This window comes from Panthera pardus, unplaced genomic scaffold (assembly GCF_024362965.1).
Source record: "Panthera pardus isolate Hobbes unplaced genomic scaffold, ASM2436296v1 HiC_scaffold_7, whole genome shotgun sequence".
NCBI classification, from domain to species: Eukaryota; Metazoa; Chordata; class Mammalia; order Carnivora; family Felidae; genus Panthera; species Panthera pardus.
In genome coordinates this window covers 3,558,790-3,564,789 of record NW_026527002.1, presented here as the reverse complement: position 1 = coordinate 3,564,789, position 6,000 = coordinate 3,558,790, and the positions used below count along the sequence as shown (strand labels likewise).

The 6,000-nt window shown below is 36.6% G+C and overlaps 1 non-coding gene across 1 annotated transcript; it reads right to left on the bottom strand.

Annotated features, from left to right (window-relative positions):
- Positions 1–503: 503 nt before the first annotated feature.
- On the bottom strand, positions 504–599 carry LOC128775372 (small nucleolar RNA SNORA5). The gene has a single exon (XR_008420102.1). It is a non-coding gene; the product is annotated as a small nucleolar RNA SNORA5 (small nucleolar RNA).
- Between the last annotated feature and the right edge of the window lie 5,401 nt (positions 600–6,000).

Below are 6,000 nucleotides of genomic sequence, written 5' to 3'. Positions count from 1 at the left end.
ATTACCATTACCAAATCACAGAATCTAATTCTGACCATGTGTTTGCTATTACCAGTGAGTTTAATGCTACATTTTTAATAATTTTATGACTTTTATTAGCATCTTCTTACTTCCATTGACAGAACTCCCTGTGGCATTTCTTATAAGGCACGTGTAGTGGTAATGAATTCTCTCAATTTTTGTTTGTTTGGGACAGACTTTATAACTCATTTCTGAAGGAAAACAGCATAGAATTCTTGGTTAATGGTATTTTATTTCAACATGTTGAATATATCATTCAATTCTTTCCAGGCCTGACAAATTTCTTTTCTTTTCTTTTCTTCTCTTTTCTTTTCTTTTCTTTTTTTTTCTTTTCTTTTTTTTTTTTTTGATACCATTAGTTTACTATAAAAGAGAGACATGAAAATTATTTACATGTTGAAAGATTTCACAACTTCACTGTAATGGGCAGCTTCACTTCATGCCATTTCAATAATGATTTATTTCAGTCTACATACTTTCCGAGATGTCACCATCTCTAAATAAGAAATAATCCTTGTCATCTATTTCAGGCCGGCGCCTGCCACGGATGGGTAGGCACCGAATTTGACACGGCTGTGTAGGCCTGACAAATTTTTGTTGAGAAATTTGTTCACAGTCTTATGGGGGTTCTCTTGTATGTAACTTCTTTCTTCTCTCTTGCTGCTTCAAATTTTTTTCTTTGTCTTTGACTTTTGACAATTTACTTACAATGTGTCTTAGTGTAACCCTAGTCAACTTCAACCTTTTGGGGGTCCTTTTGGCCTTGTGGATCTGAATATCTATCTCTCTCCCCAGGCTTGGGAAGTGGTCAGCCATTACTGCTTTATATATACTTTCTGTTCCTGTCTTTTTGTCTTCTGGTTATGGAATTCCCATAATGCAAGTATTGTTTCTTTTTATTGTGTCTCATAGGCTTTCTTTATTCACTCTTAGGCTTTATTCACTGTTTCTCTTTGTTTTTCTTTTTGCTCCTCTGACTGGATGATTTCTAATGTCCTATCATCCATGTCTCTGATTTTTGCTTTGGCATGATCAATTCTACTTTTGAAGAATTGAATTCTTCACTTCAGTTATTGTATTTTTTACCTCTAAGATCTCTGCTCGTTCATTTTAATGGTTCCAATTGCTTTGTATATCTTCTTGTTTTGTTCATGCAATGTTTTCTTTTTTTTAAATTTTCATTTTAGTCGCCCGTGTTCTTATATTTCATTACAGTACTTTGAGAGATTTATTCTAAATTATTTGTCTGACAGTTCATTGATCTCTATTTCTTTTTTCCCATTTTTCTTTTTTTTAAGTTTTTTTTAATGTTTACTTATTTTTGAGAGAGAGAGAGAAAGAGAGAGAGAGAGAGAGAGCACAAGTAGGGGAGGGACAGAGAGAGAGGGAGACATAGAATCTGAAGCTGGCTCCAGGCTCATCAGCACAGAGCCTGACGCGGGGCTTGAACTCACAAACTGCGAGATCATGACCTGAGCTGAAGTCAGATGCTTAACCGACTGAGCCACCCAGGCGCCCCTCCCATTTTTTCTGATCAATTATTCCAGCTATATTAGTATACTTTGGTGGTGTCATATTTACCTGATTTTTCATAATCCTTGATTCCTTACATTGGCATCTGAACATTAGAGTTAATCAGATTCCTCTTCCTGACGTCATAGGTTCAAAATGTGAGGCTAGGAAAGGTGAGGGATTGTTCCACTGCCTTAGAACAGTAAAATAAGACTACTGGCTTGGTTCCCTTCATGGTGAGCTCTGCAATTACCTGGATTCTCTGGTTAGGCTTACTAGATAGTTAGGACTGGGCACTATTTTCATTTGTAGGTGTGGTATGAATTAGCTTCCCTGCCCTGGGAGGGCCCCAAGACAGGATACAAGGCCTGTATGACTCACTGGGGATTCAAATTTGGCAAGAGTGTACGCTAAATTTCCTGGTTAAGTGAGGCCCCTGGTTTTGGTTTGCAGATGAGGGAAGCCACGGCCACAAAGAAGCTTTGCTCCGTGTTCAAGTGCTACTGTACCCCCGACTGTTGAATGAGCTTTGCATTTTGCCATTTGCTCTGGCTGAGTTCCCTGGTCCAACAAGCTGAAGGCTGTATTGAATGGTGAACATAGCTATGAATTAGAGTCTTTGCTTGACTGCCGCAGGAGGAGCAGCTCTAAAAATGGCAACACTCTTTGTTGTCTTAATTCAGTCTGCATATAGAGTTCCCTTACAAAACAAGGCCACTGGCTTTGCCCTAAAAGCAATGGGTTCTGCCTGTCTTTCTCTTTGAGCACCACTGGACAGTACAGCTTTCAGGTGTTTTTTTTATCAGCCTTTCCGGTCAGCGGGGCCAAGAGCCACAGAGGGCGGGGCTATGCCCCAGCACCCTTGCCTGGGCAAGAAGGGAAGTGACCACTCCAGGCTATACTCCACTTCCCAATCTTTCCCCCTTATTATTGAAGGGTAGTTTTATTGTATATAGTATTGTGGGTTGATAAACCATTTCTTTCAATACTTGGAAAGTATTGTCTTACTTCTTTCTGGCCACTGTGGTTTCAGAAGTGAAATTTACTATCCTCTTAGCTGGGTTTTTTCCTCCTACTGGCAAAGAGTCCTTTCTCTCTTATTACTTTCATTTGCTTTGCCTATAGTTTGACAAAATAAATGTTTTCACTTTGATATAGTTTGACTGTGATTTATTTTGTAATTTACTTCTTTGAATTTATCCTGTTTGGGGTTCAGTCAGGTACTTGAATCTATACGTATACATATTTTGCAAATTGGGACACTTTTCAGCCATTAGTTCCTCAAATATGATTTAACTCCACCATTGTTTTCCTTTCCTTCTGGGATTCCCATGACAAAAATGTTAGATTTTTTGCTTTAAGCCCACAGATCTCTGATGCCCTGCTCATTTGTTTTCAGTCTGTTTTCTCTTTCTTTTTCAGTTTTTGTCATTTCTCACATTCTGTCTTCACATCTGCCGTCCAAATGTTTTCTATCTTGCTAGTTTGTCCCTTACCAGGCCATGTGGCTAAAGTGAACGTGTTTTCCTCGGAACCTTTACTAATTTGTGTTTATGGGTGTCCGGAGTTGCTGCTTTCTCCACTAGCCAGCCTGAGACACATGAGTCAATAAGAAGACGCAAAGATTTCACGGTCATTCCCTTTCATGAGTCCTAAGTTTCCCAGCCAGTGTGCATTTTTCTCTCCATGTTTTATGTAGCCACCAAACTTGCGTTCAGTCTATTTTAATTACCCTTTGCCTAATCTTGTGAAAATGAATAGGCAGGTTTTCTCAGTTTCCTTATATACCAAAAGAAGATAATGAAATGTAACTCACAGGTCTCAGTGATGGTGGTGGAAAGCAGGGGTATCGAGGAAAGCTTCATTGAAAAAAGTGACATTAAAAATGACACCTGGAGTGAATAGAAGTGATGCCTGTAAATTAATGAATAAGTTTCCAGGTAGAGGTCACCCCAGGTTCAAAGATTGTGAGCAAGAAGAAGTATAGGGCAATAGTAATAGTCATTTAAAAGAAGTCTAGAGAAGTTGGAACCACATGGCCTTGGTACAAAGAATCTGGTGTTGGCACAGGTCAACCATAGAGGTAAGGCCTATGTCAGTGGCGATCTTGCTGTCACAGCACCTACCACTATATTACACAGATTCTGTGCAATATATTCTCTGCGTGTAAAGAGCATCTACTCCTGAAGGGAGTGCCTACTTTCATTGCTAGAGATTCCACTGTGAATACACTGGTTGTAATCTCATGAATTTGAGACCTCAGGCATCCCTGTCAAAGCATATTGTGAAGTAGAACAACACCTCAGAGCAATCCACAAGGCCAAATATGCAATCATTGAGAACATTGTGGATCTTTGCTCCCATGTCTGATTGGAAATAAAAACAAGTAAAAAACTTACCCACTTTTCTAATGCCCCCAACTTTTAGGTAATTACTGAGACCGAAATTCTATTTAAGTACTTTGCAAGTGTGTGTGTGTGTGTGTGTGTGTGTGTGTGTGTGTATGAAATCTCTTTCTCTATATGTGTGTATATATACACACACACATATATATATATGAACTCTAGCAATGTTCTACTCATTTTTCCTGCTTTTCTCATTTGCTAGAGGATTTAGGGAAATCTGTTTAAACTCTATGCTCTTACCCATAGAATAGGGATAATATTGAAACCTACCTTAAAGGTTGCCATGAAGAAGGTTGAATGAGTTAATATATGTAAACAACTCAGAAGCATACTGAAAACATAGTAAATGCTATAAAAGTGTTATCTATTGTCATTAATATCCATCAATTTGAATTCATTCTAATTTTACTCCCCAATATTTCTCTTAGCTTAATGGAATTTAGGGAATATGAATTTTGATAAAATACGGATAGGAATATCATAATTTTGGAGCATGTTAGGCAACACTAAGCCAGGAAGGTTTGAGGAGGAACATTAGAGCACTACATAAATTATTTGCATTATGCAGAAAACATGCAGTGAGGTGCAGGAGAAAAGATGGCCCACTTTGAGAGACAAATTGTGTTTATTTAAATATTTCATGGAGGCCATTCTGAATCTAATAATAGACTTAGATTTTTCTTCATTTCCTCTGACCCCAGCACTATTGACTTTTCTGACTGGGACTTGGAACTCAAATGAGCAGAATTATTACCTTCCTTTCCTATGTTAACAGAGTAGCTGGGTATTCAACCATATAAAGGAATGAACTGTTTCCTACAACAACATAGATGAACCCCAAGCACATTCTGCTGAGTGAAAAAAGTAAGACAAAAAGGTCACATATTGTATCATTCCATTTATATGAAATATCCAGAATACATTAAATCCATGAAGACAAAATGCATACAGATGGTGATGAGGGTCTGGGGGAAGGGAGAATGGGAAGAAATTGCCTAATGGATAATGATATTACTCTGGAATGATGGAAACGTTTTGAAACTAGACAGAGGCGGTTGATAGCACAATACTGTGAATATACTAAATGCCCCTGAATTGTTTACTTTAAAATAATTCTATGTGATATAAATTTCACATCAAAAAATTATTTTAAAACAGTAGGTGATCATCATTTGCAACCTTTTCTATAAAAAAGAATAGAGTAAGTTATACATAATTACCGTGCTCTAGAGTTTTAAACCTAACTGGATCATGAAGCTGAAGGTACTGTGTATAGAAGAGATTAGATAGAGTGTTTCTGACAGAGGTGACCATGGCAACACAATCATTTTTTAGAAATGACATAAATTTGTTCCACATAATCATTTTGTGGGAACTGTCATAAAGCAGATCTGCAAATCCCATTACTGCACATTCAAAGTCATTTGGAAATGTCAACATAACATATTCATGGTTATTTGACTTTGATTCTTTGGTTTCACTTATCTTATTTATTGAACGAAATCACTAACTCAAGAAAAGAAGAGTTAAAGTAGTTTCTCTCATCCTGAATATTCTTAAGAAAGCTAACTGGTTACTGCTAGGTAGCAAAGACCCTTATTCTCCCTGGATGCATTTTGATGATTTTTATCTTCCCGAGTGGATTTCACTGAATTAGTAAATTGAGTTTCTCTGTACAATTCTAGATCTATATATGTTTTTCATTGTTCACTTTACAATGCCTTAATTTTGAATTTTTTCTTTTATCCTTGCTTTTAGAAAAATTCTCTAAAAATTATTTAATTGTTCCATAGAGAACAATATACTGTACTACTCAGTATAAAACTTGACAAGTTTTAAGATGTATTTATACACGACTAGCTATAGATCACTATTATATATTACTATTTATAGATTACTAAAATGTGTATATATATACACATATATATAACTACAAGATATATTTTTAAAAAAATTTTAATGATTATTTTTTTTTTTAATTTTTTTTAACGTTTATTTATTTTTGAGACAGAGAGAGACAGAGCATGAACGGGGGAGGGTCAGAGAGAGAGGGAGACACAGA